We start from the raw sequence: 15,107 nt of genomic DNA, 5'->3' as shown, positions 1-15,107 counted from the left end.
GGCAACGAGTAACCCCTAAGACCCCGTGGGCATGTCAGGAGCATGCTCCCTCTTTCATTCCATTGGCACAATGCATTGTGCTGATGGTCTTGATGGTTGATATACAATTTGATTTTTGATATAGATTTTTTTTTCTTTATGTAGATTGTCTTGATGGTAACCCCGGGGCAAATAATGACCGTGGATCAATCAGGTACAGAGGTCAGTGAGGTCCTGCCGAGAGCAGGGTCTACATGCCTGTCGTCTGTGTGCCAGTCACTGATCTAATGCTCTGCAATGTAAATGCCGAACAGGGCAGGGAAAGTTGATGTCATATCCTGAGACTAAAGTAGATCAGGAACTAAATTCAAGTGGAACTTTCACTGCGCTGCTGTAAATATGACATAAACCCAAAGCAGCTGAATTATAGGGGGTTTCATAGACCACATTACTGTTATTTCCTCTTATATCAGTGGATTTCCTGATGAAGAAGTGAGGGAGACACTTCAAAATGGGTTGAATGAAACCACCTAATAAGTCAGCTCCTTTGGATTTATGTCATATTTACAGCAGAACAGTGAAAGTTTCACTTGAATTTAGTTCCTGATCTACTTCAGCCAAAAACATGCGGGAATTGCCTGGCAATCATGGTAATTCCACAGCAACATCGCCTCTATAGAAGACTCGGTGATGCCATGTTTGGCTCACTGTACCCCGGAAATAGTGTAGTGAGAGCTGTTGGAGATGGGATAGTGTGTTAGAGTGATTATATGGCCGGGGCTACACGGGGCACTAGTGCGATCCTCGCATGACACTCGGCTCACGTACAGTGTCATGCGAGTGTCACTGCGACTGAGATCCGATCATGCGATCGGACCTCAGCTGCGGGGGCGGGCTGGCACTCACGAGGGGCGGTCTGGCTCTGAGGAGGAAAGGGCCGGCACTGAGGAGGGGCGGGCTGGCTCTGAGGAGTGGCAGGCCGACACTGGGGAGGGAAGGGAGGGAGGGATTTATCTCACTCTCTCCTCTGTAGCCGTCTATTGCCATTCTCACCCTGCACTCGCGGAACACTGGTATACTGCGAGTGCAGTGCGATTTTTCTCTCGCCCCATAGAATTGAATGAATGCGAGAGAAAAAAGGAACGCATTACTGTTGCAGCATGCTGCGATTGTTTTCTTGGTCCGATTGGGGCTGAGAAAATAATTGCTCATGGGTACTGGCACATAGGCTAATATTGGACCGAGTGGAATGCAATGTTTTATCGCATTCCACTCGCTCCGATTTTCATGCCGTGTGTTTTAGGCCTATTGGTTTACATTGCTTGCTGCTAATATGTTCATCCAAAAGTCCTTTTCAGGGCTAATTCAAATACACTAATGAGCAAAAGGGTAATAATGTTTTGAACTTTTAACTTTCAAGCTCCATATCTCACTATCCACTAAAGCTGTCAGCTTTTCCTTTTAAATGGAACCTGTAAGGTCCCCATACACCCCAAAGCATAAGCAGTTATGAGTGCATATTACTAATCCCTGCCTAACTGTCCCAGGCTATAGTAGCATAGATAAAGGGATCTTTAGAAAAAGTATTTCTAAATTTCCTTTATGAAATGAGTGCAGTGACTAGTGGCATATCTCCCGACTAGTCAGCTCTCTTGGCATGTTAGTGCACACCTGTGAGCGTGAGTAGATCAGTCCCCCTTGTGAGTGTTTCCCGGAGCCTGGAGAGATCGGACATGTTTTTGGTCTCTCCAGGCTTGGACGTAGCAGAGGTAGGACCTTCGTGGGACGTCGTGTGGATTACGGCGGAACTTCAAGTGTTTTTTTGGGATTAGTAAAGAAGGGAAAAAGGGTGCTGTACTTTATTTCAAATAAAGGATTTTTCTTGGTGTTTGTATTTATTTCCTTTAACTTATATGATTAGTAATGGGGGTCTCAAAGACCTCAATGCATCACTAATTCTGGGCTTAGTGACAGCTGTGCCCTGTCATTAATCCTTTTTACCCAGATTGCCACCGCATGAGGGCAAACGGGAAGAGCTGGGTAAAGCGCTGGGATTGTTGCATCTAATGGATGCAACAATTCCGGGGTGGTTGCAGGCTGCTATTTTTAGCCTGGGGTGTCTTAATAACCATGGGTCTCCCCAGCTTGAGAATACCAGTGCCCAGCTGTTGGGCTTTCTCATGGATGAGGGGGCCACATGCTGTTTTTTTTTAATTATTTATTTAAATAATTTTTAAAAAATGTCTCATACGGTTCATCCTATTTTGATACACAGCCAAGATAAGTGCATGGCTGGGAGCTGCAGCCTGTAGCCGTGGGCTTTATCTATACTGGGTATCATAATATGGGGGGACCCTACGCCAAATATTTTTTTTATTTATTTATTTTTACTGTACAATATAGACCCTCAGACCATGCCTGTGATTGGTTGCAGGCAGACGCTGTCACACAGGCTGGGGGCGGGGAAAGCAGTGCATATGCAATGAACGTAATGAAGGGCCCCTGAAGTAAGGGAGGGTCCCTGAGCGGCTGCGGGATCAGTTACAACCACAACAGAGCCTCGGTAAGTCATTCTTATTTTCTTTATTTTTCCTTTATTTTTTTTATTCCCAGAGTTGCCGTATGCAGATCAACACCCGGAATTCCAGGTCTGAGGCCGGCACTCGGGTAAGTTTGAAACCGCACGGATCCAGACTTTACAGTCCAGGTCCGCCCATCACTATTCACTGATTTTACTCACAAAATCAAAAATAATTAAAATAATTAACACAATCGGTAAACATTGTAAACAAAAAGCACTCAAGAATTTCAAAATTACGTTTTCTTAATATTGGCTGCAATACTACAAAAAATATTACATCATATCATTACATATAGTGTCTTGCCCTAAAAAAATAAGTCGTCACACAGCTTCATCAACCAAAAAATTAAAAGGTTATTGTAAAATGGCGACATGACTAGCAATTTATTTTTTGCCAACCTCTGATTTTTTTCACCACTATAATTAACAAACTGGACATGTTTAGTATCACCGTAATCGTACTGATGAGGAGAATCATATTACAAACAAGTCATTTTTTACCATCAAATATAAACCATAAAAATAATTCCTAAAGACAATGTCAGAATTGTGGGGGGGTGGGGGTTCAATTTCCTCACATTTGGAAATGTTTCCCTTTTACAGTATGCTATGGTGTAAAATGAATGGTGTCATAAAAAAGTATATGTCGTCCCACAAAATAAAAAGTCATCAACGAAAAAAAACAAAAATGACAATTGGCCCATTCATGAAGCAGTACAAGGTACAAAGGCTGAAATACAGGAGCAGAATAATATGCTGGTTTATATAAACTTTATAAAAAGCCGCACATTATATTTTTATTAGCTGCTACAGGGAAGGACACTTTACATGTATTAACAGTAGCAGTGAGTCACCAGACTTAATTCTGCTGAAGATTAAAGAGAATCTGTCAGCAGGATTTTGCTACCTCATCTAAAAGCAGCATGATGAAGGCAAAGAGACCTGGAATCCATGATGTATCACTTAGTTTACTGAGTATAGTGGTTCTGACACAATCAGCGTTGTAAGATCTAGCAATGCAGCAGAGCTGAGAAAGCTGCCCCTGCCCACACCAGGTGCTGTATGTAAAATGTCTATAGACAGCGAGCTTCTTATCACAGGAGGGGGCGTGTCAGAATATCAGGCACAAGATAATGTAGTCCTCCAATGATAATATTCTTATGCTAAAAGAAATGTACCGCCCCGTGCTTGGTGGCAACCGAGCTGCTCGGATCCGGACTCGCCAGGTGGTGGCTCGAGCGTCTCCAGACCCGGGGGCCCCGTGGTCCACTTCGATCTGAAAGGGGGGGCTGGCGCTTTAGGGGGGACGTAGGTGTACGGCCGGAGCCATGTTTGAGTTAGTGATGACACCCACGGGTTGTGGTGAAGGTGGGCACCACCACTGCGGTTACTGGGCACCCGGGGGAGATGTTGCGCAGCAAGATGTTAACCCCTCTGTGGGCAGGGATGATGGCCCCGGGACCCGTTGGGTGTTGTTTGGTTGGGCGGTGCAGGGAAGTGCGCGGCCAGAGGGCACTGTTGTATTCACGATTAGTAACACACACAAGTCTCTGGTAAACCAAGTTGATGGTGGTCGGTAACTGCAGCCGGCTGCGTCGGGTCCCCCACCCGGTTGGTGGTCTCTGCCTTTTTCCTGCACCGTGTTGTGTATCTGTGGACTGCCTGCGCTTCAGCGATGGGAGTCCACTCCCCGGCTTTGTGAATGTCGGGAGAGCCCTTTTGGCCGCAGACGCTGGCCCGTGGGATCGCTCTGCCTGTGTGGTGGCTTTCTATCCCCCTCAGTCGGGACTTTGGGTGGGAAAGGACCTATAGTCCAGACCACAATCAGTTAATTAACTCAGTCCAGTGGCTTCAGCACCTCGTTTCAGGGTCTGAGTACCCCCCTTTGTGCTTCGGTTTCCGAGTCGGTTCCCCGGGTCGGTACCGGCGGGCCACTACCCTGTCCCGGTCCACCACGATTCCACCGAGCCGTCTTCCCAGCTCCTGCAGGCTGAAGCCACCGCTTGCCTCCTAGCCAAAGGTGCCCGGGCTCCAACCCTGGCACCTGTCATTCTGCCACAGGCCTGTCACACAAGCCTGACCTCCTCCACTGGACTCTCAAATTGCTCTGTTTACTTTTTCCTGCCTCAGGCTCTCTGAACTCCTCGGTGGGCATGCCAACCGCCTGGCTCCGCCCCCCTGGTGTGTCCATCAAGCACTGAGGGAGGTGACTAGGGTTTTACTGGTTGACTTGTGACACCTTATTAGGAGACAGGTGTTGTGCGGGGGGTCTATCTGTGACTACCTGGCTAGTCCAGGGCGTCACAGAAACATAGCAGGTAAACAATAGCATATGTCTTGAAAAGAGAGACATTGTTGAAATCTGTGTTTTAACTCCTGCAGGGTGCTGTCTTTAGAATACATAGGAAAAACCCGCTAGCTTCCTTTTAACTGATAAAAATTGATATAAACTAATAATGATGAGAAAAATTAGGTTTTGCCTGTGGGATCTGCTCTCTACAACAATCTCGGTCTTTGATGTGGTCACTTAGGAAAATTAATTTCCCTGCATTATTAGGTGACATAGAAATATACTTACCATGAAAAAAACAAGATAGCCAGCACTAAATGTGCACTTCAGCACTAAAAATGCCAAACTGTACTTATTATTAAAATTTGAGATTTTTGGCAAAAAATTGCAATTTCTTCAGCTACCCTGCCAGGTCATGGCAAATCTCATTGGGGCAGTCCTACTCTAAAATATTTTTATAAAAAATGTGCCAGACGGCCTCATATATGAAAAGTAGAACTGTTCTTAGCAACACTTACTTGGTGTTTTTCAATCCCGTACCCATGACTGAATCATGGCTGTGGGCGGGACAGGTCCAAGCAAATGTTGCTTGAAGTAAATAGCCTGTGGACAGGGCCTGATGGCTGAATGTGAACAGCAGCCAATTGCCAAAATCCAGACAGGTGGAGTACAACCCAAATTGGGGTGCACGGCAAGGTGGGGGTCAGCCACCGACCAATTATACTTATTATACTTATTAGTCTCTCTTGTGGCTGTAACATTAGTTACCGGTGCCACTCATACTACTTCTAGGGCCGCTCATTGCCGCTCATACATATTCACTGCTGGGGGAAGCCCACCAGCAGTCCCGGCATCTCTGATTGGTTGAAGTCAGATGCACCGCCACCCTATGTGACAGCGTGTCTGACTGCTTTTAATCACAGACTCTGTGTGCATGTCTATAGTGTAAAAATAAGTAAATAATTAAATAAATTGGCATGCGGTTTGCCCAATTTTGATATCCAGCCATGAAAAGCAACAGCTTGGGGCTGGTATTTTCAGCCTGGAGAGGACCCATGGTTATTGGCCCCACCTCAACCTAAAAATATAAGCCTGTAGTCATCTAGAATTGTAGCATTGATTAAATCCACATGAGGTCCCACGACGATTCCAGCTCTGCTACATACATACTGAAGGCACAGCACGTGGACACAGAACATGACCACATGCTGTGGGCTTCAGGTAGAAAATTACTGAGCCACAGCAATGAGTGTTGTCATCACTCAGTTTATTTGCGGTCATAGTTAGAGGTTCTCACATTACCCCAGCTTTGACCGCTGGTAAACTGACCCCAGGTGACCTCATTAAACTCAATGACCTCACCTCAAGTGAGGTCACTGAGTTCACAGACTTCCATCTCCTGGCAGAAAACCGCCTTTTTTTCAGGAGGTGCAAATTTGGTGCTAGGATATCTGCACCAGATTTCAGCACAAAATGTGCACCTCCTGGCAGAAAACTGCTTCGAAACGGCATCAAAACTTTGTTCATTTTTTTGCCAAGAGATACAGATTTGGTGCTGAAATTTATACACCATATTCCTGCACCAAATCTGCATCTCCTGAAAGAAAAAAAACGACATCAAAATCGCATCATAACGCATGGGTTTTGATGTGCAGAACTGGGACAAACCGACAGCTGCAAAAGTTTGTTTTTAATTGATCTATTGCAAGGTGTCAATGGAGAAAAAAAATGCCCATTTATCTCCTTCAGCCTTTAAAGATTGTTGAGAAAAAAAAATAATTGCAAAACAGAGGGGAAATAAATGTCACATTAGAAGAAAATGCAAGCTTCTGATGTATGTAAATATAGAAAGTACAGTAAGGTGTTTATGTAACCTTAGTCAACTGGATTCAGAATATCTTCAGTATTTGTATTCCCTTTCATATACATTACTATTGTTTTGTGTACATAGATTCTATTCAGCCAAGCTTGTTATTACATCTCATAACTTCATATGTAGCAGCATGATTGGCAGTTCAGAATATGGCGCTGGGTTGTTCCTCTTGACCGTCATCCCACGCTATGTTGCCGGCAGGTGTGATGTGTTTCTTGTGTCCGTCTTACATGTTACATTGCAGCTGCACCCTGTGTGCCTGGAGATTGCCTGCCCTACACACTCAGCAGGGGTGGGGATTCACTCAGTACACATCAGAGCCAGAAAGACCCGTCAGACAGGTGTGAAGTCAGTGGAAATCTGATCACAGACGTGTATCCTGGGACCTTCCTGTCTGTCTGAAGAGTTCTACAGTTGAGAGAGTCACATAAGAGGACACACAGAAATCGTTCACGGGCAATCGGTGAGATGTAGGGGATATCCAGGTGAACATGTTAACAAGAAAAGGACAAAGTCTACCAAAACGTAAGTGACCGGTGTATTTGGAGAAATATTACGTAGCTGAAAGAAAACTATGTAGGTTTCACAATGCTACGGTAGTATATCTTAGAAAAGACCGGATACTGTACCTGGTGTAGAACTCAGGTTTTAAGGATCATACTTGTGAAACCTTCAATATATAGTTTATATGTCTCTAAAAACATCATTTTATAACTTATAGTCTGTATTTCTACTGGTATTTGTATTTGATTTTTACTACTTTTTGACACTCGTTGGTCTTCGCTTTCGTAGCTTTTTATAGATATCACTCCTAGAATACTTCAGTCATTTTTGAGGTTTAAGTATTTACATAATCTGTTTTTATCTGGATATTTTGTATCAAATGGCCGAAGAAGTGTAATTCTCGTGCTCATTTTCAAAAGATCAAGGATGGTTTTCAAGGAGCTGTCATAGGGCAGATAACCTGACACCATTATACAAAATAGTCAAATGTTCAAAGGACCTTTAGAAGTTTTGTGTTATAATCCATTATTTATGAAGGAAGTCAGATCAGTCTTTCATCTAAGGAACAAGACGAACACAAAAGACTAAAATTAAGGAATATAAAAGAGAATAATAAAGAATAATAAAAGAGAATAATAATAATAAATCATAGAAACAATGGTTTTCATGCCGCTTTGTCCATAATAATAATTCTAAAGTAATTTATGACCGAACTAAAAAAGAAGCACATGGCGCTGGCATCTTGTGTAATATGGATATATATGCTAATAAGAGTTTTATTTATGTGCCTCACCATGAATGAATGTTTTATATGTGACTAATCGATTCATAGAAACACATGCGTGATTAAATTATATTTAATTGATATGTAACAATTAAGAACTTTAATTGTTATGATAATGAAGTGGTGCATACGGCATAGTAATAATGGCTCGTGTATAATAGCGTGGTATGGCGGTACATAACAGAATGGTATAGGATCTGGATATTTTTGGTATATTTCTTAGGCTTTATTATTACATTCTAGATAACATACTGGAGGCAGATGTACTTGTAGATGTCGATGTTTATGAGATGAGGAAGATTATAATGGGCTTCTTTTTGTGTTTGCCCTGTGTAATGTAACAGTTGGCTTTATTAAGTCACATGTAAATCTTTGCATTTATGTCAAGAGCCATGTTTAACTTTAAGGCTATGTTCACACACTGCGTTTTTTTACCTGCGTTTTTGGTCCGTTTTTGCTGCAGAAATTTTTTGAGAAATTTTTGTAACCTTTCTGCAGACATTCCCCAGCAAAACCTATGGCAAAAAAATTAGCTGTGCGCACACTGCGTTTTTTTCTTAATAAAATTCTTTCAGTAGATTTTCTTAAGAAAAAGAATGAGCATGTCACTTCTTTTCTGCAGCTAACTGCGTATGTGCCATATATAATTGGCACAATAACGCAGGGAGCAACCAGCGGTAAAAACGCACCAAAAACGCGCCAAAAACACACCAAAAACACACCAAAAACGCGGCATAAACGCAGGTGCGTTTTTGGTGCGTTTTTTAACACAGGTGCACTCTTAAGAAATTTCTTAAGAAATTTCTTATGAAAAATCATTTTTCTAGTGTGAACATAGCCTAAAGGTGTTGTCCGGAACTACAGTGTACAGCTTATTCTCACATCAGAGTAAAAAGAAATCTTTATAATGTGCTCTTTATACCAAGATCTCATAGTTCTTCTGACTATATAAACGTTTGTATGTGTCACGCACGGAGTAGGAGATGTCCGTATGCAACACGAGACCGACGCACTACAAAAACAGCACCAACAAAAGGGGGAACACCAGGGTGATACAATGGAGGTCCCTGCCGCTAGGGAGAGGGGTGAGGGTGCACCTCCTGCACTCACCTCAAGCTGACTCCTGAGCTCCCTAGCATCCCTATACAGGTTCTTTCAACCTGTCGGTGAGCAGGATACTTTGGACCCTCAGCTGGCCCTACACTCACCTTGCCTAATGAGTAGGCCGACGAGTTCACTAGACTCTCCACTACACTAATAAACATGAACGGAAAGGAAAGACAGACAGGGGAATAAACAGAAGGATACAAATGCCAAACTTTAAAGCAGCAGACAGATTGTAAAGTAGCAAATAGATGGGCACAGGACAATTCCTCAGCAGCTCCTTCCACCAGTTTGGCCAGAGTAAAAAGGAATTCTAACAGCAGCAAGGACTGCTGGGAAAGATCCAGTATTTAGACCTAAATGGGCATGGGCTCAAAGCAGCTACAGCTGACCTACCTGCACTGCTCAGAGCTGCTGGCAACAAAAACTAAAATTCACTCATGAGGCACCAAAGGAAAGGAAACTTCATTTAAATGAGGAGTCTAGATGGAGATGGGAGACTCCAGTCCTAAGGGTGTCACTAGTCTCTAATCAGCAGAGAGACAACGGTGACAGTATGTGTATCTACACAGAACTGGTGAATAGACATGAGGCCCGTTTCACACGTCAGTGAAAAACACGGACGTTTTTCACTGGCGTGTAAAACACGCACATGTCCCTGCGTGGGCCGAAAATCACGGCACACGTGGGTTGTCTAAGTGCAATCCGGGCTCCGTTCTCCGTGGCCCGTGATTGCACTTAGAGATTCACTCACCTGCGCCCGCTCCCGCTGTTCGTGGTGCTGAATCCTCCCGCGACGCAGCATCCGGCCGGCGGTGACCCCTGCAGGAGCTGCTTCCGGGTTGGCTGTGTCGCGCATAATGAATATACGCGACAGTAAGCAGTTGGCACAGAAGGAGCAGGGAGAACGGGCTGCAGAGGACATCGCTGGACGCCGGGTGAGTTAAAATGTTTATTATTTTAAAAGCACGTTTTTTTCTGGCACGTGTTTCACGGATCACACCACTGCGTGGTCCGTGGGACATCAGTGATGCCAGAAAAAAATGGACATATCTCCGTGCAGCAATCACGCACACGCGGGTACGCTGCACGGAGACACGTGCAGTGACAAATCACTGACGGGTGAGCAGACCCATTCATTATAATGGGTCTGCGTATGTCAGTGATTCTGGTACGTTTAAAAAAAAGCACAAATGTATCAGAATCACTGACGTGTGAAAGGGGCCTAAGTGTGAAAACAAATCCAAGTAGTGTGGCCATGCAGTGTCTCATTGAACCTACCATATAGACTAATGGTCTCCAACTGAACTTTTAAATGAGATTCTCTTCTTCTAACTCTTTAGGGCCTGGACTCACCTTAGGATATAGTGGACCAGGTTGACCCCGGATCCTTGAGATATTTGCGTCAACTGTACAAAAAACACCCAAAACCCATACATTGTACATTGATCTATTGTGGCTAAGCAAAAATTTACTAAAATGAACCCTGGGTTCTCAGTTAACATTCTGAACAGACTATACGAAGCTCTTAGTCCTTCCCTAACCTTAAGGGTGTATGCCCACAATCAGTGTTTACAGCGTTTTGAATGTAGTGTGTTTTCGCTGCGTCCAAAACACTGCATTGTTTAGTACAAGCAGACTGGAATGGATTTCTAGAAATCCCTCTGGTGCGTCTTTCCAGACCGCAGCATGTCAATTGTTTGCTGCGGATTCGCATGCGTCCTCCGTAGGGAGGTCACAAGTGAATGACCACAGTGCACTGAACCCTGCTCATGGGAACGAGCAGCTGCAGTCTCCTGCATTCTCCTGCGGAGGAGACTCACGGCCCTGCAGGTCAGGACCCGCTGCGTCCAGGACACAGTGAGTCTGTGAGTCACACCTGATCTAAAGGTGCCGTAACCAGCATTAGGATGGGGAAGGGGAAGCGACCCAGGTGCCTCACAGCAACCATGCTGCAAGGCAAAGCACCTACCGCTCTGGGTCACTCCACCCCACAAGCACAGCACCAATGGCCGCCACATGGCACCAACCCCTAATAAATGGTGCTAAAAACATCTCTTGACCTTCCACATAATCTCAGAGCAAAATAGGCAGTCTCTTGCTAATTTAAAAATATCTGGGCCTAATGATGTATAAGGTCATGTACACAAGTTGAGTATTTGGCGAGTTTTTTACCTCAGTATTTGTAGCCAAAACCAGGATAATAGAAGCACGGGCACCACTTATGTATTTATCACCCAACCTGGTTTGGGCTTACAAATACTGAGGTAAAAATACTCATTGTGTGCACGTGGCCTTAGGCCCCATTCAGACAGGCTCGATGTTCATCAGTGTTATGGATCAGATATTCATCACTGTTGGGTTAGTGTGTCAGATTTCATTATCAGTGTTTGCTCTGTGAGATCATTGATTTTTCTCTTATGCAAAAAATAAAAAAAAATTGTAAAGCTTTGTCTGCCTATTGCAACGTTAAAAATTCACCCCACGCAGATTGCACAGGAATGGCCTTCGTGTGTTGTCCGCAATATTTACATTCACCCTATTCATCATTTGTGATTTATTGAAGTCACTTATTTTTTGTTTCGTAATATTTGTTTGCAGACATTTTAAGCCAAATTCTTCAAAATGGAGCATTGAGTTCATGAATTGGGGCGTTATCCAAAAATGGCCTTTTCTCTTTATCTTTAACCCCTTTATGACATTGGCCGTACATTTACAGTGCTGTGTGAAGTGTGTTCCCAGTTAAGATGGCTGTTGTCTCTAACAGCAGACCATCCCTACACATTGCCCTGGAATTTTGTACCAAACCCCCCCACCTGTGATGAAAGCAGCAGTTCCTATATCCCTGTTCCAGAGCCCCCCATCACCAATCAACCCACTCCCTAATTACATTTTTGGTGCACTTTTTTTTGGTGCCTTTTGTGTTCTTGTGTGCACACCTCAATTCCATTTTACGTTGAGCATCCGCGCTCAATTTTTGACAAAGTTTTTTCTTTGCAACACTAAAGAGTGCATTTCCCGCGATCGCAGTGCTGTGATCGTTATTGCTGCTAATCTGCGGCAAGGGACTTTTTCTTTTTTTTTTCTATAAGTAGAATAGCGGCCTTCGCACTGCTAGTGACGTCCAATTTTTTTTTTGTAGAAACAATAGTAGTTATATGTAGGGAATAGCACACTAGGGAAATGGACATTGCAGTGTTCGAGACGTTCGTTTTTCCCTTGCAGAATATAATACCTCCAAGAAGTTTCATAGGTAGCACATTAGTGTAATGAATGTCACTGTAATTTTTTTTATACAATTATGTTTTTTTTACTTCTGATTTTTCTTTTCATTTTTTTTTCTTCTAAGTGATTTTTTTTTTTCTTTTTACCCTCTACTTTTTTTTCTCTCCTTATTTCTCTATTTGTTATAATAATTTTTTAATAATAAATAGTACCCTTTACAAATGTCCCACACAATACATGTGTAAAAGCATCACTTACATACACATCCTCATTGGTTAGAAGAATAAAATAAAAATGGCCCATTCGTCAAGAAAAGCTTATTTCCTCCTGGCAGATGGGCTCTGATTGCAAGTGCCAGCCAGCTTCAGAACCCTACTCTGCAGATTAAGGCGGGGTTTGCACACTACGACATCGCAGGCCGATGCTGCGATGCCGAGTGCGATAGTGCCCGCCCCCGTCGCAGCAGCGATATGTGGTGATAGCTGGCGTTGCGAAAATTATCGCTACGCCAGCTTCACACACACACTCACCTGCCGTGCGACGTCCCTGTGGCCGGCGACCCGCCTCCTTGTTAAGGGGGCGGGTCGTGCGGCGTCATTGTGACGTCACACGGCAGGCGGCCAATCGGAGCGGAGGGGCGGAGATGAGCAGGATGTACACATCCTGCCCACCTCCTTTCTTCCGCATATCCTACGGAAGCCGCAGTGAGGCCGGTAGGAGATGTTCCTCGCTCCTGCGGCTTCACACACAGCGATGTGTGCTGCCGCAGGAGCGAGGAACAACATCGGACCATTGCGTCAGCGTAATTATGAATTACGCCGACGCTGTACCGATGATACGATTACGACGCTTTTGCGCTCGTTAATCGTATCATCTAGGCTTTACACACTGCGATGTCGCATGCGATGCCGGAAGTGCGTCATTTTCAATTTGACCCCACCGACATCGCACCTGCGATGTCGCAGTGTGCAAAGTGCCCCTAACCCCTTTTCTGCTGCAAAGATCCTGATTGTTACATTGGTGGATGTTCGAAAATAATAGTGTCAGAGTGAGCGAAACGTCATATATACAATTACACAGATATTACGTTTAGCAATAAAAATTCACAGCATTAACTTTTTTGAGTGCTGAATTAGTAGTCTCCATTTATACCGTATGAACAAGGTTGAACCGGCTTTCTTTACCAGGAGTGCCGTATTACCACTACCATTCGGCAAGAAGACACTATTCAGTAGAGTAGGCACACATTATCAGCACAGCCAAAGCATATTCTGGCAGTGAGGAAGAGCCCACACTCCTCTATTTTTCTTCCTCCTCCTCCTCATTTACTAAGGAGGGACCCCCAGCAAGGTGCCCTAGGACCGAGACAACCCCTTCAGCAATTGATCCTAATTTTGACGGTACAGGCCTCACTGAAGTTGATTTTTTTAAAAATTATTTTACATTGAGAATATAACAAATCTTATGGTTGCCCAGGCAAATTTGTATTCCCATAAATTTTCCACCCACAATCCCATGTCATCATATGCCAGATGGACTCCTCTAAGTGCCGCAGAAATTATGACCTTTTGGGTCATTGTGCTGCATATAGGCACATTGAAAAAAAAATGAACTTCGGTAATATTGGAGTACTGATATACTATACAGTACACCAGTATTCCATATGACCAGGACTAGGACTAGGAATGATTTGAAGCATTCCAAAAATGTTTGTATTATTGTGAGAATGTGTAGGTCTTCCCTGAGACAATCCCAATTTTGATAGTCTATTCAAAATTCGACCAGTAGTTGATCACTTCTGCAGAAAATTTGTTGAGGCGTCTTCTTCTTTCTTTTAACAGCCTTCAGCTGGATCTCAAACCATGGCGACTTGCTGGTTGAACGCTCGGTAGGAGGATCGATCTTGTGCAACCTAGATAGGTCCACCAGGGTCTTCTCTGCTGTTATCTTGATAGTATCAAGCCATCGGGTTGCTGGTCTTCCTCTTCGCCTTGTTCCTTCTATTCTTCTGACCATGATGTCCTTCTCCAGCGAGTGCTCTCTGGTATAAATTAATCTCTGGTTCATTTCAAAGTAATGATAAAATTCTGACAATACTTACCCAGTAACAGGGCAAGGTACAAAATTAAACTATCCAAGTGGTGTGAGAGTACCTCAGGGTACACCTACAGGTTTAAGGTGTATGAAGGGAAGGATATCCGGAATGACCCCCCTGGATGCCCTCTAATCCTGAAGAGAGAGTGGGAAAATTATATGAGAATTGGTGCACCCACAGCCAAATTTCCGATATTTTCACAAATAAACTAAAAAAAAAATCGTCTTAAATTTACCTCTAACATGAAGTACAACGTGTCATGAAAAAACATTCTCAGAATCACCGGGATCTGTTGAAGCGTTCCTGAGTTATTACCTCATAAAGTGACACTGATCAGAATTGAACAAAATGACCTGGTTAGGATGGTGAAAACATGCTCGAGGGTGATGAGGTTAACAAATATTTGCTTTCTAGCATCAAATGTCACAAATTCTTTATAAAATTAGCAAAAATATGCAGAATTGAAAACTCTTCCAGAAACCTTACTCCAGGGCTGTATTGAGATGTGCCCAAAACCAAAAATGCAACAGTGAGTAAAAGTTGCGTTATAGGAATCTGTGTAAGATATCTGGATAATCATAGTTGCTGAGGAAAAATAATAATAAAAAGACTTAAAAGAAAGATCAATTAAAAAGGGGTGCAAAATATAGGTGCAAATGCTAAATCCCTTAA

The 15,107-nt window shown here is 43.6% G+C and overlaps 1 protein-coding gene across 1 annotated transcript in view; it reads left to right on the top strand.

Annotated features, from left to right (window-relative positions):
- Positions 1-7,077: 7,077 nt before the first annotated feature.
- The window catches only part of STYK1 (serine/threonine/tyrosine kinase 1), a 68,785-nt gene continuing 60,755 nt past the window's right edge, over positions 7,078-15,107 (top strand). Inside the window, exon 1 of the mRNA XM_075352331.1 lies at positions 7,078-7,248. The gene's annotated coding sequence lies outside the window, so the exon portion shown is untranslated. The remainder of the gene's footprint in view (positions 7,249-15,107) is intronic.

The sequence above is a fragment of the Anomaloglossus baeobatrachus genome, chromosome 5, assembly GCF_048569485.1.
Source record: "Anomaloglossus baeobatrachus isolate aAnoBae1 chromosome 5, aAnoBae1.hap1, whole genome shotgun sequence".
Classification (NCBI taxonomy): Eukaryota; Metazoa; Chordata; class Amphibia; order Anura; family Aromobatidae; genus Anomaloglossus; species Anomaloglossus baeobatrachus.
Note: the sequence above shows the minus strand (reverse complement) of the source record. Positions and strands in the feature narration are given on the sequence as shown.